The following is a 23,135-nucleotide window of genomic DNA, read 5'->3' on the forward strand; positions in this document are numbered from 1 at the left end:
GCTCCCTGAAGGTGTCACATTTCCCTGATGTTTATCTAATGAGTTAAACCTCAACTTGGTACAGAATAGCATAAAATAGGTATCTGTGGAAGGAATAAAACTTCATAGACTCAGGGCAATTTAGAAAAATAATCTGTTTGGGTGGTTGAAAACCTTTGAATTCTGCCCTGTACAAAACACTAATAGATAAACTAAGCTAATGTGTTTTTCCAGAAAGGGTAATGGGAGCACCCAAATTAGATCTAGAACTTTGTCTTATGTTGATGGCTTCCAGATTCAGAGTTATGAGAGCCTCCAGGCCACAAAACCACAGAACTGAATATCGATGGCTTCACCTATGTATTTCTCTTCTAAGCCCTTGGCAATGTTCAGCTCTGAAATGCCAGCCCTTCCAGCCTGGTAGACAAGTTGCTCTCCTCATCCCCATGTTCCATCCATAAAATGGGGACAGAATTCTCAGCTTCAACACTGCAAGGAAATGTCTCATCAGACTCCTTACAGAAGAATTTTAGATATTGTCCTAAATGGCAGAGTAATTATTAGATGATGCATTTAATATCATTTAAGTCCCTTTTATCTCAGAAATCATGTCTAAGAATTGCTTGGCCTAGTTTACAGACTATAGAGGATGGATTCTGAGCTAGGACTGCAGCCAGCTTTCCCCAAGTCAAAGATAATTAAGTAGGAAGATTGTGTGTACACTTGAGATTGGTGGCTATCCAACAATGGCCAAGAGCACACTCTGAGCCAGGCAGCACGCCACTCACGGAATTTCCATCTTAATTGTCAGGTCAGCTCTCTAAGATATATTTGGGGCAACATGATGACTCTGCAGTGGTTTTTCTCTGGTGGTTCTGTGTAGATTGAGGGATGGTTGAGGAGATAAACAAGGAGACAGTGTTACCACAGATACCTGAATTTGTTTTTTCTCATCAAAAGATATTCACCACACGCTGGGTCTTTTTATCTCTTGCCGGTCCCTATCGACTTGCACCCTCACCTAATTCTGAAATCAAACTTCTGAAAAATTAAAAATAAAAAAAAGGATTTAATGCACCATTTCATTTCATCTTTTTACCTCTTTCTGTTATTGTCTTTACATTTCCTGTTTCCCCGCATATGATGAAATTGCCTCACCTCAGCCTTATCTGTCAGGGGAAATGTTGAAATGTGCTATTTCTTGGGACCTAACATGCAGATATAGATTAGCTTCATTGGTCTCATTTTTCAGATCCAAAGTGAGATTAAAAGTCTTAACTAAGGTCACCCAGCAGCTGAAGAGCTACGGTGGGAAGTAAAATTCATAGCTCCAAAATCACAGGAACATGGAATATGAGAAAACAGAAGACCACCACTTCATCATCCTCAGCTTCAGTAAATCACTAAAGTGTTAGAAATAAGAACAATGAGAATTTTCAAACTAGGGTAAATGGCAAAAGCAGAATTGGGTTTATTGTGTTTTCATAAAATTCTGGTGGGGAAAGGATAGGGGTGGCCCAATAATCTACTTCCAGTCCAATCTAACCAACATGTCCACACTTCTACAAACCCACTCCTCTTCCTCTATTAGGAGCATGGAGTCAGCCGGAATACCTTGCCCCCATTCCCTGTCCTTCATGTCTGACCAATTTTTGGCATCAATGGACCCAGGTTCAACAGTTTTACGTTTGCTCCCTTAAAAATACACACACACACACAAACACACCCATCTACCCAACTATCATGCCAAAACTATTTTTTTTAAGATTTTATTTATTTATTTGAGAGAGAGAATGAGAGAGAGAGAGAGAGAGAGAAAGAGCGAGAGCATGAGAGGGGGTTGGGTCAGAGGGAGAAGCAGACTCCCTGCTGAACAGGGAGCCTGATGCGGGACTCGATCCCGGGACTCCAGGATCATGACCTGAGCCAAAGGCAGTTGCTTAACCGACTGAGCCACCCAGGCGCCCCTCATGCCAAAATTATTAACACTGAAGGGGAATTTTGACCCAGAGAAGGGGTATTTTATGTATTTATAGTGCTATTACAATTGTATAATTAAGACTTACTGTTTTTATTTTTTCAATATAAGACATGTTTTATTCAAGACACCCATGCCTATGAGAAAATGAAAGTGAATGTTTTTCCACAAAAATGTTTGAAATTCTTTCAACTGGCATTTTGCATTGGAGATCCAGGTTCAATCCATACTTTGCAGTGAAGACTCCTATAATCAAGTCACGGAATCTTGCTTGAGCTAACAATCAATAATCCAACCTAAGGTAAATGGAAACTTGAATTTTTCCCATTGTTCTTCAGGACTGAAAGATATAAAGAATGCACATGGCATAACTTATACTTCCTACATAGTAAATATCCAAGAGCTACACTGAAATCCAATGTTGATTTGCTTCTGGCTTATGGTAAGGAACCACCAAAGGCAAGAAAGAGCATTACCCAATGCATATTCCACTTCCAGTCAGAGTACAAATGATCACACATCCACACCCACATGTATTCTCACTCTCAATTGAGAGCAGTGAGTCAGGAGCTATAACTTTGCAGCCAACCCACCAACCAGAATGATGCTCTTAGGAATCCAGCAACTTAGCACTGAAGTTTGGGCCTTATAGACCAAGGGTTGGTCTGAGGCAGAAACATACCCTATTGTTATGACAGGATACTTAATGCAAGAGAGGTTCACCATGGAAAATGCATTTATGACAGAGCTGTGGCAGAATGTGACACCACCCATGTGCTTAAACCTTTACCTATGCCTGGAAACACCAGACCACATGGAACAGGTTTACCTCAACATGCGAAGGCCTCAACTGAAGAGGAGCCTCAGAGCCTTATAAGCGTGGGCGGAGCCTGAGAAAATGGAAAAATCTACCTGTCACTCTTGAATTCTCAGAACACAACTATAAATACCCTCAGGGCTTATTTGGGAGAAGAATGTGTATAAGTTAATGAGTGTACAGTTTGTGGATCTAAGGCAAAACATGTGAATCAGATCTCATCCACATGTGTGATAACAAGGGCCAGATATCTCTCCTTAGAATCTATACAATCTCAGGGCTGGAGGCGACATCAGCCAGCCAGAAAGGATGCTGCCCATTAGGACGGAAATAGCACTTGTCTTAAATGTAGAAGGCCAGGGTCAGGACTCTCAACTTTGCACTCTCCAAAAACCATTTCCCACTTCTGTGCTCACTTTCCTATGGATAGGGCAGATTGAACTAGTTGACTTTCAAAATTCCTTCTAATATGGAACTTTTGTAGCTCTAAGTCCCCAGGTCTGGCTATGCCAATAAGGCTCCAATATTCTTTTTTCTTTTTTTTTAAGATTTTATTTATTTATTTGACAGAGAGAGACAGCGAGAGCAGGAACACAAGCAGGGGGAGTGGGAGAGGGAGAAGCAGGCCTCCCGCTGAGCAGGGATCCCGATGTGGGACTCGATCCCAGGACCCTGGGATCATGACCCGAGCCGAAGGCAGACGCTTAACGACTGAGCCACCCAGGCGCCCGCTCCAGTATTTTTTTTTTAAGACTCCAATATTCTATGTTCCATGTTCCAATATTCTCCAATATTTTAAGTTCAGTGCTCACTTCTCCATCCTCAGGGTAAACAGACAGAAACCAAGTCTCTCTTCTATTTCCTTTGATTTGGTTTTTATGTATTTAACCATCTCCATTCAGCAAACATAGAGTCAAAAGCAAGGCACCATGATAGATATGGAAATTACTGTAATAACTTGTAGCCAACTAATAATTCTCCATGGCCTCTCATATGTGTTATTTTCTTTGAGCCTCATAATAAGCCTGTGAGTGTAGGGAAGTCAGACATGCCTGTTCTTACTTTAGTAATGAGGATACTAGGAACTTGTGAGAATAAATGATTTAACAGTGATTGCATGTCTAAAAATTATGACAGACAGGGCCAGTAACCACGTTTTTTAACTCCTGGACTCATTTCTGATTCAATATTCTGAACATCCTCATGAAATAATATTCCACATTTTTAATTGAACATTATGCTTTAGAGAACACTCTTCAAGCAAAAATATCTATGTTTATCTTCACAAAAACCCCACAAAGTTTTGTGAGAATGAGGCCCAACCAACATAACCATACATGAAGTAAAGACTCTAGACTATGTTATGGTTAACTCAAGTATTGTCAGCCACAAACTTATCTGAATTCTCACAGGCTGAAAATAAGGAAGATTATCAATCACTTTGTTCCTAAAATATTTCAGGCAGCTATGTGTTGTTTTCTTAGCGTACATCTTTTTAAAATGCCTACAATAACCCTGTAAAGTACATATTATCATTTGACAGATGAGAAAAAAATTGAGGCTTAGATCAGTAATAGGCACAAGATCACAGAGCAACTGAAATGAGTAACTGAAATGAAAGTCTTACCCAGGGATATCTGGCTGCAAAATTTAAGCTCTCCCACAGTTCATAGGAAGAACCTATGATTCCAAATTGATAACCTCTGTTCCAGGTCACGTTAAGAAACTCAGATGGCTTCCATCCTTCAGGAGACAGTGATTCTGAAGAAATACCTAGTTCAGTTACATCTGGATGGGAAGTGTGGAGAGGGGAAATTTAGGGGGAAAGGCACATTCAGAAATAAAACAGTCAAATAAATTGGATGATAAGGATGCCAGGATCAGTAAACCCCCACTACAGTCTTGCAGAAAGAAGATATCCAGCTAACAGTGGCTGGTATTCATTCCTAAATGTATCACACAGATTCCTATAGTGGCAAACTCGTCTTCTGCAAAAAGATACTAGCCAATTACATTTTCAAGAGTTTAATGCTTGAAGCAGGACGTTTCTCAGCTGTATTAGTCAGGACAATTAGGTTATTCTACAGGAAGAAATTAACCCTACAAATCTCACTAACACAACAATAAAAAAATAACCGTTTTATTTCTAACCACACAAAACAACCCAGTTTTCAGAACTAGTCACATGACCTCTCTTGGTACATGGAGAGATTTGGGGAGTACATGGATATTCGAGAAGCTCTAAAGATCTCTGCCAAACTACTTTTCAAGGACAGGAAACGTCATCCCCAGTCATAATGAGAATGGATAATTTTTTCTTTCCCTTCAAAAGGCACTCTTTACGCTTCTTCATCTTATTCTGTGCCCTGGAAAGCTGAACCATACACACTGCACCCAAAGCTCCCCTGCTCTTTGCCTTTCCTCTTATGGTTGATCAATAGAGACTGCTGTGGGTTCAACATAATGATTCCTTTTTATTCCCGTGGCATTACCAGGAGTGGCGCTGTGTTTCCACCATTCTCCGCTTTAATGCTCTCTTTCTGGATTCCAGAAACCACTCCTACCCCATCCCCATGGGGAGGTCAACAACCTCCTCTTACAAAGCTGAAAGTATGACACCATTTCTCATGCTTTCCCCACCTTCTGCCTCTCTACTAAAGTCTAATTGTTCAATTTAAGTGCTCCTTCTGTTTCCTCCTGAGATCCTGACTGATACAAGGGAACTCTGAAAAGGATTATAATTTAACTATAGAGAAGAACCTTTCTTATACTTACCATTGAATTAGAAATGTGTTAATCTTTATTAGTATCTACTTATAATAACCCCATAAATTGGTGTTCTTTCTCCATTTCCATCCATTCACAACATCATCAGAAAAGTTGCTAATTTTTTTCTGATTATCTGGGTCTTTATAATCCTCTAGTGGCTCTCCATTGTCGTAGAAATGCATCAAAATCTTCTGCCCAGATTTCAATACCCTCCATGAATCAGTCAATTTTCAGCTTCCTCTGGGTACATTGTTCTCATTTCTCTAGACCAAATGTTGGCAAACTACAACCCACGGGCCAAATCAGGCAACTTTTGTAAATACGGTTTTAATGAAACATAGCCACAGGGATTCATTTACAGACTGTCTATGGCTGTTTTCACAGCACAGTGGCAGAGTTGAATAGTTGAGACAGAGACTATATGGCCTGCAAGCCTAGATATTTACCACCTGGCCCTTTGTAGGCAAAGTTTACCGACACTTTCTCCATACCCCAATATCAGCAAAAACATTCACATATGCTGTTCCTTAGCCTAGAATGAAGAGCGTCTTGCAACTCTACTTATCATTTACTATGCGTATTAGAGTTCCCTAGAGAAGCAGAACCAATAGGATATGTATATGTATGCATATAAGAAGATATTTATTTGTAGAGAACATACTGGCAGTTACCAGAGGGGAGATGGGTGGAGGGATGGGTGATATAGGTGAAGTAGGATTAAGAGTATATTTACAATGATAAGCGCTGAATAACGTAGAGCTAATTGTTGAATCACTATATTGTGCACTTGAAACTAATATAACACTGTATGTTAGTTATACTGGAATTAAAATATTAATAAATATATCAATAAATGAGTACATACATAAATAATAAAAAGAAGAGATTTATTATAGGAATTGGGTTGCACAATTATGGAGGCTGAAAAGCTCCGTAGTCTGCCCTCTGCATGCTGGAGACCCTGGAAAGTGAGTGGTATAATTCAATCTAAATTCAAAGGCCTGAGAACCAGAGTGGCCAATAATGTAAATCCCAGTCAGAGCCCAAAGACCCAAGAACAAGAAGCGCCAATGTCCAAGGGTAAGAGAATATAGATATTAACAGCTAAAGTAGAGATAAAATTTATCTTTTCTCCACCTCTTTTTAATTCTGTTCAGGCCCTAAACTGACTGTTTCATAGCCACCTGCATTAGTGAAGGCAATCTTTACCCAGTCAACCATTTTAAATGATAATCTCTTCTGGCAACATCCTCATAGGTGCACTCAGAAATAACATTTTACCAGCTATCTGGACACCCCTTAGCCCAGTCAAGTTGACACGAAATTAACCATCACAAATCCATTCTTGTCATCTTGGCACACCTATACACATCTCCCTAAACCATACTTACTGATCAAATGAAGACAATAACAAGGTCACAATTCTGTCTAACGTGACACAACTATCCTGTGTACAACCGAAAATACATTAATCCCTTTCTCAGATGAGGAAGTGAAGTTCTTGAATGATGTTTACTTTTGTCCTGATATTCCATAACTTACATACTGGGTGGCTCAGTTGGTTAGGCGACTGCCTTCGGCTCAGGTCATGATCCTGGAGTCCCGGGATCGAGTCCCGTCGGGCTCCCCGCTCGGCGGGGAGTCTGCTTCTCCCTCTGACCCTCCCGCCCTCACGTGCTCTCTCTTTCTCTCTCTCTCTGTCTCATTCTCTCTCTCTCTCTCCAATAAATAAATAAAATCCTTTTTTAAAAGAAAGAAAACAAAGATATTTGCTTAATATATGTGTGTACAAACACACAAACATATTCATAACAAAATAAAAGGAAATACCCATGACAATTACAGTCCTCATTTCTGTAACTAGTCTCCTGTTTGTAGCTGGTATTTATAACTAGGTTCCACTACCCATTCTATATTCCCTTTGCCTTTAGCAAGCACCTCATCTTGTTGTGGTTCTTAACTGGTAGGCTGACCCAAACCTTCATTCCTGAAGGGTCTGGGCCATTAGTCATCCTGCCTGGATGGGGTTGTTGCAGTTTTCTATTGGCCTTAATCACAGAGCATGGTGGAGCCCTTAGAAATCTCTTGCATTCCAGACATACTCTTTCTTATCCCCACTGTGGAGCAGCAGTCCAATTTTCCCTTGGTAGTCAGGATCAGTCACCCCAGGCAATACTGTAACTCCCTTTTTTGCCTATTAATTCAGAGACAGGAGGAGTCCAAAATGGCCAGGTGGCAGTCTTAACTTCTAGTTCACTGGGATCATTGTTGTCTTCTGGTGGAAGCCATCTTCCCTCTGGAGCTAAGACTTCTAGGCTAGCAGGGCATAAAGTCATAAGAACAAGAATCAAACATTTGGCTAGTGGTTCACTAAGGATAATAGTGAATGGCACCCTTTCCATTTCCACTCCTTGGTTCCTGGACCAGTGGAGACTGGCTTCCTCAGAGAGGTAGCACCATATACTGCTATGGATGCTGCTTCAAAGCTCACTAGGTTATATCTTTTAGTGGATTTGGCTTTTTTTATGTCTGTTTCTTCTCATTAGATTTGAAAGAAACTTGAAGATAAGAATTGCATTTTAAGTATATATATATCTTCTTTGATACATACACATTGTCTGGAATACTTCATGTGTTGGGTGACTGCATTTTAAGCGAATGGATATCTACAGCAAGAAGAAGGATGAATGGCTCCTGTAATCATAAGGCAACATGGGGAGGGGAGGGGAAATTGAAGGCTTAAAGTTATAAGAAAAATAAGTACTAGGGATACAATGTACAACATGATGACGATAGCTAACCGAGCTGTAGGATGCCTAGGAAAAGTGTTAAGAGAGTAGATCCTAAGAGTTCTCATCACAAGGAAACATGTTTCTTTTCATTTCATTGTATCTATATGAGATGATGAATCTTAACTAAAGCTTTTGTGGTACTCACTTCGCAATATATGTAAATCAAACCATCATGCTGTACACCTTAAACTTACATGGTGATGTATGTCATTTTTCAACAAAATAAAAAAAGATAACATGATCATGGGTCATAAAGATGCATGCAGAAATTGTCATCATTTGATTGCTCAAGAATCTAAGGGAAAGACAGAGATAAATGTAGACTACCAGTGTTCAATTCATATGGGTTGCCTGTGGGAAGACTGATAACCAGCTCTCCCCACCTCCATCAAAGAAAAGACAACTGAAACCTATATTTACACAGAAGCAAAATAATTTATTTTAATTTGCAAAATTGTGTGAGCTGGAATCAAGTAACAGTAGGTAGCATTGTGAAATGTCCTAATATATGTAAGTATACCTCACATCATTTTATCAGCTTCATTAAGAATAACCACACTATTTTTCTCCCAATAATATAGTTCATTAAGGTTTTTGATGCACTTCCGTAGCCATTTATTCCTTTAAATATCAGAACAATCTCATAGTTTAAGTACAATCCTGTTTTAGTGCTGGGAAACAAAGAGAAAAGCCCATGAAAATAAGCTCTCAACCGTGTGCTCTCTGGCTTTCAACTACAACAACAAAAAGCTCATGGAATAAAAAATGGGCAGTGGGTATAATTAGGAACCTCTTATCCATTCTATTTTTAAGTTACTTGTGGCAATGAAAGGCATTCATCTTCTGAACAACAACAAAAAAATTTCCGGACAATTGAATACTGAAAAAAAACTGCAGACACCTCTTCTTCTTCCCTTCAATCAATTCAACTGAAGCCAAAGGAATAAATGTTTCTGAGGGAAAACCAATACACACAATATAGAGGATGTAGATTATTTTTTAAAGATTTTTTTATTTATTTATTTGAGAGAGAGAGAAAGAGAGTGAGCATGAGCCAGAGGAGGAGCAGAAGGAGAGGGAGAAGCAGGCTCCCCACTGAGCAGGGAGCCCATGGAGCTCGATCCCAGGACCCTGAGACCTTGACCTGAGCTGAAGGCAGACGCTTAATCACTTAACTGACTGAGCCACCCAGGCACACCCACCAGATGTAAATTATTAATAAAGTCATTTACCAAGTTCAGATCTGAATTCATTCCAAACTTCTTTTTTTTTCCCATTGTAAATCCATTTGTGAAGAATTGTTTTTTTTTCCTTTCCCCTTCCCAGGGACTACATCCAGATTAAAAGGAATAAAGAGATGGCAGAAAGATGCCATGGATTGTATAGCAGGAAAAAATTTTGAGCTATTACCAAAGGTAATAACTCTCTCTTAGCTCTCTTTCCCATTGCTCTCTCATAGCCATTACCCTCTCCAGTTCCCGTTGTCTTTATTACGATTCTGCCAGGAGTAAAAACTTCATATACTATCCTGTGGAGAGAAATTGATTCAGGTAAAATCCAAGACTCAAGTTCAAGACATTAAATTTGAAAAATCTGCCTTTAAATCTCCTATCAGTGATAAAAGTACTGAAGGTCAAAGCTTTCAAATACATAAACCAAAGTTGTGAGAAGCAGGGGGAAGAAAAACAGAAAAGAACGCATTATGATCTAGAAACATTTTTCCCACTCAAAAGATCAAAGTCTGACCACAGGTAGGGAGAGGAGAATCAGAGAAATTGTGACTAGAATTTCAATATTTGCACTTCTCTGAGAAGGACCCTTACTTTTTGCAACGACACCCAGGGAGAGGATGAAGGGGGTACACTCCCCAGAAGACACTTCGAATCTGTCTGTTAAAGGTGGCTGAGGGGCAACCCTAGAGCAGAAGGAATGACTGCCTAGCTTCCCAGTGTTATAGCCCTGGTGAGCTGCAAGACCTAAAAAGAACACCATTAGTGGCACCTGAGCTATAAAGTAGCCATTACCGAGTGCATTAGTCAATGACAACCTCCGATATATGGCCGAAGGCTAAGCCTAAACCCAATGAACAGGAATGGTGGTTATCTAGAGAGCTCATGTAGTCCCCACCCCATTTGGAAAATTCCACCCATCCTTCCCTTTGCCCAACAACTAAAGTTCCCTGGCAATTAGCTAGTTCAAAGCCCTTTCTCTTCCTGGACACATTTTATCAGAGAATCCATGAAGAAGAAATGATCTTCAGCAGCAAGATCCCCAAAATATCTGGGTTGCATCCCAAGCTGTCCATCTTGCTAACTTATTAATAACAGAGAGGGATGACTAAAAAACTGGATAAAAAGGTTATCAGCTCCTCTTCCCTTCCTAGCATCTTTCTGATGGCCTTGATTGATGCCAGATTGCCTGGCAAGGAATAGAAGTGCTATTTTTAGTTGGCTCTGAATCTGAGGGACTTTTATTTCTGCTTGTGAACCTTTATAAATATTTAAGAGAAAGAAAAAGCATGAATGGAAGAACATGTGGGCTCACGGATATCCATCAAAGCTGTCTGTAGAAATTATAGATGTGTATGTGTGTGGAGCAGAGGGCCGTCTGGAGGTACAGAGCTGCATGTGGATGAATAAAAGAAAACTCCCAAAGCCTTGGAGAGAACTTCAAAGTTAAGAGAAAATCAAGGCTAATAAGGTGCACACTCTGAACTCTTGATTCAGCTGCCTTCACCACCTTCAGCCTGTGTTTTCCACTCCTGGACCAGGCGTACTTACCTTCTTCCCCCTGAAAAAAAAAAAAAAAGGAGAAAGCCTGGGTGTGAGAAGAGGCCACAGACTTGGTTTCAAGGTCTGGGTCTGCACGATGCATTTGCACGGATGAGCAAAGTAGCTCACCCACCAGGTCTCAGAATCCCCACATGTAAAATGAGCATAGGGCTAACTTCCAAATCTAAGTTTGTACTTGTAAAGAAGTTGTCTTCCTTCTTATGACCTTTATCCAAATTGTTTCCTTCGTTTCAGAAAAATCTGAAATGTCTTGCCTTTTGTTTTCTTGTATGGCACATTAAAAAGTCAATTCAACAGGCATTTCCTGAGTGTCTGCTACACCAAAACCCCAGTCTTGGCCTGTGGGAGAAATGGAGCTCAGGGGAGGATCGTGTTCTCTGGTAGAAAAGTGGGTAAAGTTCTTTTCGGTTCCCTCAGGTGCAACTTCAAAAGGCCGCAGTTCCCTTCAGGAGAAAAGAGAGTCTTCATATTCCTTCTTTCAGGGAAAGAGCTCCAATGGATCCCAATTTTAGTCAAGATTGCTCCTATTCTTTCTATCTTAACAAAACTCCTAATTACATGCCCTACAGGGCCAGAAAGTAGAACAACACACACACACACACACACACACACACACACACACACACACACACACACACACACACACAACTATTACTTCAGTAATATTTGCTGAGCACCTGCTAAGCTAAGTCCTGAGATTGCAGCATCAAAGGAAGAGGAGCCACAAGTCCTGCTCTTGTGGAATTTACAATGCAGTTGGGAATACATGCATTAAAAAATAATTTTAAACTTGATAGGTATCCACAGGATGCCATGGCATGGACACCCACATAAGGGGTTCTAACCATCCAGTACACAGTGGACCCCGGTACTGATCTCGACACATTCCCCTAGGAGGTCACAAACAATTCTTCAAAAGCATCACAAGTATCTGAAACCAGCTCAGGAAATTCCTTCAGCATTGCCTTCCTCTCTCTATATCTTCTTCAAACCTCCTGTCATCCTGATGGCTTCGCCCCATGTCTCAGATCCCTTCTTCCATCCATTCCAGATTCAAGAATCCTGGCTGCAAACTATCTCACCTGGCATTCCTTTAGGAAGTCAGTCCAAGGAGCCACCCCTCCACACTTCAGGTGCGTTTGGGCAGGACCCTATACCCTGCCCCTCTCCCAGTCCCAGCTCTGTAACACCACTAGCCTTCAGCCACTTGGCCTCCCAGGCCTTAGGCATCCGTGGAAACATGCAGCTCAGCAGTGAAAGGCCTGTAGGTGGTGAAATAGGGGGTGTGAGCTCACCCCCTTGGGATGGGGTGGGGTTTGGCTCTAATGTATGACTCTTGGACTCAGTACAAAACTCTCTGCTCATGTCGGCAGAAGGTCAGTAATTTTCTGTGAGTGCAAAGTTCTGAGAGAACTAACAAAAAGAAAGAGATGAGTATATGAAACTCCCTGGGATTCCTTAGTATAGAATAAATTGAGACTTCCTCTTATTTAGACTATTAAAGCAGTGACAGTTTGGCCCCTGTGTATCTCGCTAGCTGCCTTTCCCTTCCTCACGCACACACAAAAACCTCAATAAAGCAGCGCTGCTTGAGCCCACTTAGCTCACCCTGTACTTGCACGCCTCTGTGTCCTTCCCATACAACTCCCACTCGCTTCCCATCCGGCACATTCTTGCATTTCCCCCCAAATTGCATAAATGTCACTTCCCTTGGGAATTCTTCCTTGACCACCACCTCCCACAAAACAGCTAATTTCCTAGCAACAGTTTTCCTATAGCACTTTATACTGTTACTAGCATGAACTCATTCTTTCAAGAGACATTGACTGGGCACCCGTGACACCGCAGGGCTTGACATGGTATTTTGGCTGAACTGTCTTCTCCACTAGGCTGAACGACTTGGGAACAGAAACCATGCCTTTTGCCTTGAGATAGTGTACGCATCTAGGACATATTAGGCACTCAATATATGCCTGGTCAATTGATGTAAACTGTGAATTATTTTTTAAAGGAGCTGATGGACAGGAATTGGCAGAGAGGAGATCTGAATTGATGTCTAGGGAATTAGACTCTGTGAACAAAATGGAACTAAATTTGATTAAATGGATCTCTTGCAACATCGTAATTCCATTCCAGAGGGGAAGTCTCCACTTTAGGACAGCTAAGCTCTAGTTTCTAAGCTTCCCTAAGGGATCCCAGGAAGGGATATGATCTATTCCACAGGCCGTGTCCTCTTTCCCCTTTTGGCTTCTGATTCTTAGCATTGCAGAAATATTACTCCCAGAAATAAACTGACCTTTTGAAAAGTAACCAAAATCATGCATTCCAGCTGAGGACAATGAACTTGATGTTTAAAAAATACATTTCTGTGCCAACATAATGAACTTGTTGGCTACTACTACGTTCTCTCAGTTTTTAGATAAACATAAATGTGATTCCCAAACATTTGTTTTAATAAGAACGCTTTTTTCCTTCCTACCTTCAGCAAAGGGTTATTGAAAATCCAGTGGGGTGGTTAAACACTGCCTTGTATCAAGTCAAAGTTGTGAAATTCTTTTTACAGCACCGTGCCCATCCTCCAACAACTTGTGTCATCCAAGATAGATTTGGATGTGAGTCCACGTGATAAAAATTTAATTCCATGATGATAAATGTAGAAGTGAAAACATAAGGCCCTTGCTTTGAGCCTGATCGATTCATTCATCACTGATAGTAACAGTGATGGAGGGGCGCCTGGGTGGCTCAGTCGTTAAGCGTCTGCCTTCTGCTCAGATCATGATCCTAGAGTCCTGGGATCGAGCCCCATGTCAGGCTCCCTGCTCAGCGGGAAGCCTGCTTCTCCCTCTCCTGCTCCCCCTGCTTGTGTTCCCTCTCTTGCTGTCTCTCTCTCTCTGTCAAATAAATAAATAAATAAATAAATAAATAAATAAATAAATAAATAAATAAATAACAGTGGTGGATATTGGCACAGCACCTAACAGTTTACCCAACTGTATTTATTGTGTTTTTTTTTTAAATAGGATCCTCCCAACAAATTGGGAAATGTTTTATTATTACTATCATTGTGTATATCTTATGGATACAGAAATTAAAATTTGGAAACATTACATGATTTGCCAAAGGACAAATGTAATGCAAGTTTTGGAAACCAACATGGTATGGCAGAAAGGGTAGTGGCTCTAGTCCAACAAAAGTTGGTTTGATTCTTGGTTCCTCTACTTACTGGCTTTGTGATCTTTAACCATAACAGTCATTATGATAAATATTTACTTAATGCTCACCATGTACCAGTCAATGTTCTAAGCACTTGTCTTGTCTTGTATTATTTCATCTTCATAAGAGTTCATAAAGTACATTCCATTATTATCCCCGCCAATGGCTGAGGAAACGGACACAAAAGGATAAGAAACTTGCCCAGAATTTTCTAACTGCTAAGTGGGAAAAAACAGGATTTGAATCCAAGTAATCTGAAACCAGAGTCTAACCTCCTAAACACTAGGAAATACTGTTTGCCTGTGAAGTTAGTTTATCTTTTCTTACCATCATTTTTTTTCACCCATTAGAGAGAGGCAGTGATCCTTACTTTGCAGGATTGTTATGAAAATTAGAAATAATGTCCATTAGGTACCTAATAAAATTCCTGGTACATTGGGAATTCTCATTAAGCTTTCACATTTTACTAACCCACATGATATTTTCTATGATCCATTATGCCAGGATTTCTTGTCCTGACATATGGGTCCACAAAACAGCTACAGAGAAAGAACACCCAAAGTTGTGTGTGCGTGTGTGTGTGGGTGTGGAGTATGCATGTATTTTTCTGGAGAAACTGTCTATAGTTTAGTTATAGCCTCGCAAAAATATCCATGGCCCAGTAAAACAGTATCACTTTGGATAATCTTGAAACAAGTTCTACTTTCTCTGCCTCCATTTTTCCATATGGAAAATTATTTAAATATTTTTCTCTGGTCAACATCAACAGCAGAAATTCATTTGCCAATTTGATTTACTGTAATCCAACTTTTAAGTACAGGTTATAAAAAGATCCACTTATTTAGATGAGTATAATAGAGTTTGAGAATTTCTGCCTCCTGTCTTTTCCTCTGGCTCTATTTGGGGGTGGACAAAAGTTTTCCTAACTATGTGTGAGTGTGTGTGTTTACATGGGCCCTGGGGGTAAATGATTCCTGTGAGGTTGAAAGCCTGGCCTCAGTTGGCTGCCCTCCACTTATCCGAAAGCAACGTGCATGTTTATCCTGTTCACTAATTAATCTCATCCCAGCCAACAGCAGACTAGCATAAGCAGCTTTATGCCTCCCAACATTTGGCAACCATGTGGAATGCTGGGGAACGCTTGTGGCACTCGCCTTGTTTGTCACCGGGCCCCATCGGGCTCTGCCAGGCTGATGATGACAAGTGGGTGTCAGTGGGCATGTTGGCCCCGTAGCCAAAGAGCTTAATGGGAATGGACAATGCCAAGGAGTCCGAAACCTCACCCTGTCAAAGGAAAGGACAGGCATCTGATGCTGATTTTTATGAGATTTTAAACAAGTTCAAACAAGTCCAATCCTATTTTTAATGAAGAAGTTGGTGGTAAGATTACAAAGGGTCTTATTTTATAAGTCCCCCTCGTCTGAGAATGCAAAAGGAACCAAATGCTATAAGGCGTGGGAGGCTGTGATCACCCCTCCTCTTTGACACTGACTTTCTCACCTTTCCTTGTCTTTTATTTCTGCTTCTTTGTCACCACTTCTGCCACTTCCTTCAGCTGATTCTTTGAGCAACACAGCTGGGTTTAATGAGTTCAGTGAGCAGAACTAAAGATTCCTGGACAAAATCAAGTTATGACTTCTCCTTGAGTACATATTCAATGGTCTTTGTCTAGGGAAATCATGGTAAGCTTTCTCCAAACCCTCTTGCTCCTAGATTCTTCATTAAAGGGCTTTGCCATTTTCAACGTTTGATGCATTTTCACTTTAAATTATAATTGTTCAAATTTATGTAGTTCCATTTACCGGTGTCTGACGTTATTACAATCATCTGTAAGGTATGCAAAGAAGAATAGCAAGCAATAATGGTATTTTTAAATGATATAAGGCTTTGTTGGTCTTAGACCACTAAACCTCATTTTCTTATCTGTGAAATAATGTGTCATTTTTTAAACATGTAATGCCCCCAATTTTTAATAATAGTTTAAAGTCCAATATGAATCAGAGAAGACAGGTAATAAGCAACATTTGATTTATCCTAAAACTCTAGATGACACTTAGCAGAGGTGTGAATGAAGCTTCAAATTGATAACCTCCCTTACCTTAAAAAAAAAAAAAAAAAAAACTCTTCAAATTTCCTTCCTACCCAAACTACCATTTTTTCCTCTCACCTTGCTTTCATGGTCACATTTCTTGTTCTCCTCCCACGCATTTCCCAAACCCTTGTAACTTGGGTTCTTCTCTCATCACTTATAGAAACTGGTTTCTTAGAAGTGACCTAACATGGGGCACCTGGGTGGCTCAGTCAATTAAGTCTCCAACTCTTGATCTCGGCTCAGGTCTTGATCTCAAGGTCATGAATTCAAGCCCTGTGCTGGGCTCCACATTGGGTGTGGAGCCTACTAAAAGAAAAGAAAAAAAAGTGACCTAACAATCTCCAAACACCATTCCTCATCTCAGACCTCCTTTCCTGCTCATCTTCTATGAATCCTCCATAAAGGTGCCTCCTCCCCCCGCCCTACAGCTTCCCCATTACTTTCGGTCACCCAATCCCACCACTACTTTCCCTGCTGCTTATTTTGACATTCCTACTGGCCCGTTTTGTGGAAAGCTTTACCATCAGAGGTATTCATTGTCCACTGTTTCAGTTTATTCATTTACCTAATTGTATTTATTAAATGTCCAATACTGGCAAGCTGCTTCTAACAATATGGCACACTAGGAATCTGAAAACCTCCCAGCTACAAAATCCCTAGAAACACTAGATAAATATGTAAGAAATCTTTTAAATAAGGGGAAAATACCCAGGAGACATAAAAATATGAGGAAAATCAAAATCATATGCAGGGTGTTAAATAAACCTGAGGCTGCCTTCTCAAGCAAAATCCAAATGCATATTTTTGACCACCTACCACACAGCCTCCCGTAACTGTGTTACAAAAATCTCAAACTTGATATAGGCTAAAGAAAGAAAAGCAAAACATCTTCTAAAGTGTTCTCTCTCATTTGTTCTCAGCCTGAGTGAGTGGAATCACAGATCTTTCCATCATTTCCATAGTTCTTGCATTATTGTCTCCCCAGTTCCTCCTGTAACCTGATATCCAGTGTACCCAAAAAGAATCCTGGCCACCATATGTCTTGAGGGTTAATTCCTATTAATTCTTTCCATTTGATAAGTTCATGTGGTGGGGCTTCTCTCTTGATTATCTCATGCATTCTTCAAATTCTCTGCTGAGACTAAACTCCTTCTGTGTTAAGCAAGGACTCTGATACTATCTAATTCTTACCAAACTCTGCCTTGAGGATATTCTGTGCCACAGCAGTGTGACCCCAGTGATGCTGCCATGTCATTTTGAGCATCACACTTGCCAAAAAAATCTCTACTGGGCACACTGAGCTTACCAGTTTAGAGCCTTTTGCCTGGATATTGATGCCAACAAATTTAGCAACTTGAGAGGCTGCTGCCTACACGCCTTTCCCTCTATCCTGGAAGGGAACGCTTCCTGCTTTTAAGGAGACAACTTGAATTGAAACTTAAATCTTATCAGTTACTGGGATTTAAGTATGTCTGAGCATATATCTGGAAAACTGGCATATCAGGTATGATTGTGCCTACCCAAAGCTCATGTGCATGAGAATGTGATGAGCGTCTTGGAAGAGTGCATGTCTCAGGGAAGGTAGGGTTAGGCCAAGAATACAGGCCATGAGATAAAGCCTTGGTCACTGAAAAGAAGGAGTGACTTTGAGTTTAATATAATATCAATTTCTCATATACTCCTCTAAGCCCAAAACCCCATGAAATCCTCTGTGTAAGCTCCATAGACATGGTGTGCCAGTTAGAGAGATGAAATGGAGTGAAAGCCTTTTTGTACTGTGATAATTACCAGACTGAATTTCCGGTTGCCATCTTGTGCACTCGAAAGTGAAAAGACATCTCAGGCCTGGGGACAGTGGGAGGGTTGACTGGAAAAGATAGCATTTGCTCCCACAACAATACAGGGCCCCAGAGTCCAAGAGATTGAAACTCTGGCTTCCAGCTCAGCATAGAACAAGAAAGGAAACAAAGGTCAGGGTGGCATGAGGTGAAGGAAGATCCAGGCAAAAGCAACAGGTACAAGAGTAGAACTTCAAAATATTGACATGGTGCCATGAAAACTACTATGATATCCTCCTCTAAATAATAACTGAATGAAATGACTAATCTAAAGATCAGCAACTAGCTGGAGACAGAACAGAGATTAGTCTCAATATGTAATTCCTCCTCTTAAGCAAAAGGAAATTGATCTCGTATTAAATTATATCCACTTGATACTGACAGAATAGTTTGCTATGTATTTAACATCGTAGAAATGCTGGATGAATAAGAGATGGAGTCATTTTGTGGCTTCTGGTCATCACTCCAGAGAACGGGTGGACTCAGTGTTTCTAAGCACCTTGGACAGTTCCTTTGCTCTCATCAGTTCTACCCCTTGCATCTTTCCATTTGGATAAATAGGTCATATTATCACTACACAGGTTTTGAAATCATACATCAGAAAGTATCTCAGCTGTCATCTTGTACAACTTCTTTTTGAGGGGGTTGAAGAAGCTTAGACTTCAATTCTTCAATTACTTGGTCCAAGGTCACTGTTATCTTGCCTGGAATAAAAACAAACAAACAACCCAAGTCTCCTAAATCCCATTCTGAAAGCCTTCTGTACAGCATATTGAGGTTTCTTAAATTCCTCTTAATCATTATTTTAAAAGTAAGAGAGTCCAAGAAAGTTGGGGGACTCTAAGCATATTTATTTGCCAAAATTAACATTCTCTCCTTTCTCATTCATCTTCATAATCTGAGAGTATAGTTTGGAAGAAAACTGTGTCATTCTTTCTACCTAGTTGAGGTTAAAACTCTGCCTTATTTATCTATTTATATTTTTGTTTATTTTTCCCATGCCTCTATACATGGTCAGGATATGAAGATGTTACAAAAAACAGTGTCTCCAGGGATCATGCCCCTCATGCAAGAAATGAGAGATTACATTCCTTCTAAGGCATTATCTTATATGTATATAAAATATGGTTGATTCAAAATGCTCTTAACCTAATAATAAATCTTTGAATGCTAACTGTGCCTTGATTTCCAGCACACATTTGTACCAATAACCTTGTTTTAAAATCACTAGGGCCTTTGGCTGTTGCTGTTTTGTCGAAAGCCAATGCCGGAGGTGAGGTGCCCACAGGAACTTTTAAAAATCCATTTTTGTGTAGCATTACTTACACTCATCCATTCTTTCTGCATTACAGCTCTATTGGCAACTTTCCTTTTCAATCAGTTTCTATTAATGAATGTTAACGCATCACATTTTAGGCTCTGCTAAGATGAAATATTGTCAAAATAAATAAACCTTTCCAACAGCCATGTTCATTTCCTGTTTTCCTTATTTTCCTACTGTGATAGAATTTTTCTTCCTTTTCTTTAATGTCCTTGATTTTGACAATTTCTTTTGGCTACTATAGTACTAATATGTCATATTTGCCCCTGTAACTATTGTAGAATAAACCTAATTCTTCATTCTTATAATCTTATATATTCCCCTCCTAACCTCATCTCTTACTCTTTCTGATCAACTAAAGGCAAATCCTCCACCAGCCTCCCCCATCCCCAAACTGACCTTTCTTGCCATCTGCAGGACCAGAACCATTGCAAGAGTTCTTTCTGCTTCTAGAAAGAAGATTATAACAACAGTTGAGTTGCCACAGCCATTCGTATCCCTCCTCAGCCTCCACCTAGAATGCAGATATCTAGCATTTTCTTCCTTGAATATGATGTGGTCATATTGTCATCAAAAACACACATTTTTTTGAGCACCTACCCTCCTGTGGGGACACAAAAGCTATGAGACATGGCATAAACCACCTAAAAGCTACAGTGAATGAAAAAGTAATTCAATGCAAGGTAATAGAGACTCAAAGATGACTCAGATGATGAGCAATCCATGATGTATAAAAGGGTCAGAGAAATAGTTCCTGGTCAGGTCAGGCTTGAACTGGCCCTGAAAGAAGGAGAGGAGATACCCAAATGGAAAGGGAGAGAGAAAATGTACCATGGGTGATTTATTGATTTAAAAAGTTGGCTTTATGTATTCATAGATCATTCTTTTGTTGTCCTAAAGAATAAGGTTCTTCTTTATTTTTTTAAGTTTTTGTTTTAATTCCGGTTAGTTAACATACAGTATAATATTAGTTTCAGGTGTACAATATAGTGATTCAAAACTTTTTTTTTTTTAAAGATTTTATTTATTTATTTGAGAGAGAGAGAATGAGAGATAGAGAGCACGAGAGGGAAGAGGGTCAGAGGGAGAAGCAGACTCCCCGCTGTGCAGGGAGCCCGATGTGGGACTCGATCCCGGGACTCCAGGATCATGACCTGAGCTGAAGGCAGTCGCTTAACCAACTGAGCCACCCAGGCGCCCTGATTCAAAACTTCCATGCATCACCCAGTGCTCATCACAAGTGCACACCTTCATCCCCATCACCTATTTAAAAAAATATGGAATGCTTCACGAATTTGTGTGTCATCCTGGTGCAGGGGCCATGCTCCTCTTCTCTGTATCATTCAAATTTCAGTGTATGTGCTGCACATTCATAGATAGTTCCATTCAAAAAGACTTTTCAAAATTCCCTCTGAAGGACAAAAGAAGAGTCACATATTTGTGTACATTAGGAGCCAAAATTTTAAAACTTCTTTATATTAATTTTCTGAACATTAAGAAACATAAGCAGAGTAATTATTCTTGGCAGATCTTTACATACTTTAATCCCTTTCTTAGCTGTAGTAGACTCTAGAACTGTCACAAATATTTTTCTGAAGAATTTATTTTTATTAAGACAGTCCTATTATTTTTAATTTTGCCCTAAAGTTTCTTGCAATCTTCTTAAAAGTTGAATTTTTGTTTAATAAATTTGAAATTACTGGCATTGCCAATTGACTCATCTTTTAGACCATGTTATTTTTTATTGAGAAAAGTCTCCAGGTGGTCAGGTGAGGTCAGACCAAATTCCACTAAATAGGGAAGATTTTTAATTCTAATTCCTTGTAAGGAAGTGTACAAATACTTCAGCTCAAATGTCTTGAAAGTTTCTATTTTTGGGTTTCCACCCAAATTACTTTCACCCAATTACTAGCAGAGGATCCAGTTCTTCAGATAAGATGTTTCTATTTGCCACATTTAAAAATGGTTGCCCAGAAGGGAGGTGGCTGGGGGATGGGCAAAATGGGTAAAGGAGAGTGGAAGGGACAGACCTCTAGGCATGGAATGAATAACTCATGGGAATAAAAGGCATTCACAGGGAATAGAATCAATGATATTGTAATAATGTTGTATGGTGACAGATGGTAGCTACACTTGTGGTGAGCGTAGCATAATGCATAGAGAAGTCAAATCACTATGTTGTACACCTAAAACTGATGTAACATTGTGTGTCAACTATACTCAAAATTTTTTAAACCTTAATAAATAAAATAAATGTTTCATAAACTGCAAGTGTTGCAAAATCATAAGTCTTCTCAACTTTATTTCCAATTCTGGAAGAAAAATAAATGCATCAAATTAAAAATAAAGTTTCCATTAAAACATTATTTCCCAAAGCTGAAGTATTTCAAGGTTTTATTGAATTTCAGGATCAAGGTTTATATATTCTGAGTTCTCACAGTTTCATTAGACAAGATGTGCCCCACACTGGCATTCTGGATCAATTTTTCTGTTTATTTTCAGGATCATCTTGCTCGACCATTTTATTTTTAGTAATTGCAATTTTCTAAACTCTTCAAAAGCTTAAGTTTTGCAGTGTGCCAATTATTGAAAACTTTTTTTTTTTTTTTTGACAGTGGCTGACCTGCCGGCCCACTGTCTCCAACCTGTCCTACAAAGGGTGAAAAGTTGGCCCCCAGGGCCGTAGTCCTGGCTATGGCCACCGTGGCCCAGGGGTTTCTGGACCCCTGCCACCACAAGCAGCAGCTGCAGAGCATCTGATAAGTGGAATGTCCCAAAAATTTTAATAAAAGATGTTCAAGTGACTTGGAACAAAATACAATTAAAATCAGGTAGCTCATGGGGCGCCTGGGAGGCTCAGTCCGTTAAGTGTCCACCTTCGGCTCAGGGCATGATCCAGCCCTTTGTGGGGCTCCCTGCTCAGCAGGGAGTCTGCTTCTCCCTCTGACCCTCACCCAACTCGTGTTTGCTCTCTCCCTCTAATAAATAAGTAAAATCTTTAAAAAAATAAGTAAAATAAAATCAGATAACTCATTTACCGCCCCCAAAAAGAGTTTTCAAAAACTTTATAGGACACATAGGTTGATTTACCTAAAGTTTTAACATTTGTAAAATTTGGTCACTGACAGATAGCAAAATATTTACCTCCATTTATTTTTTTTATATTCAACATTAGCTTCGTAACATGAAATTAAGTTTAATTATTTTAACCCTATTTATAAAAATAGTTGTAAATGTTATCAGAGATAGCTTCTATTTTTTTAAATTTTTTTATTGTTATGTTAATCATCATATATTACATCATTAGTTTTTGATGTAGTGTTCCATGATTCATTGTTTGTGAATAATACCCAGTGATCCATGCAGAATGTGCCCTCTTTAATACCCATCACCAGGCTAACCCATCCCCCTACCCTCCTCCCCTCTAGAACCCTCAGTTTCTTTTTCAGAGTCCATCGTCTCTCATGGTTCATCTCCCCCTCTGACTTACTTCCCTACATTCTTCCTCTCCTGCTATCTTCTTCTTTTTCTTTTTTCTTAACAT

The 23,135-nt window shown here is 39.8% G+C and overlaps 1 pseudogene; it reads right to left on the bottom strand.

Annotated features, from left to right (window-relative positions):
• Positions 1-20,862: 20,862 nt before the first annotated feature.
• LOC112840650 (U6 spliceosomal RNA) lies at positions 20,863-20,959 on the bottom strand (annotated as a pseudogene).
• Positions 20,960-23,135: the final 2,176 nt, after the last annotated feature.

The sequence above is a fragment of the Callorhinus ursinus genome, unplaced genomic scaffold (genome assembly GCF_003265705.2).
Source record: "Callorhinus ursinus isolate GAN/ISIS: 27379988/994484 unplaced genomic scaffold, GSC_fseal_2.0 scaffold19, whole genome shotgun sequence".
NCBI classification, from domain to species: domain Eukaryota; kingdom Metazoa; phylum Chordata; class Mammalia; order Carnivora; family Otariidae; genus Callorhinus; species Callorhinus ursinus.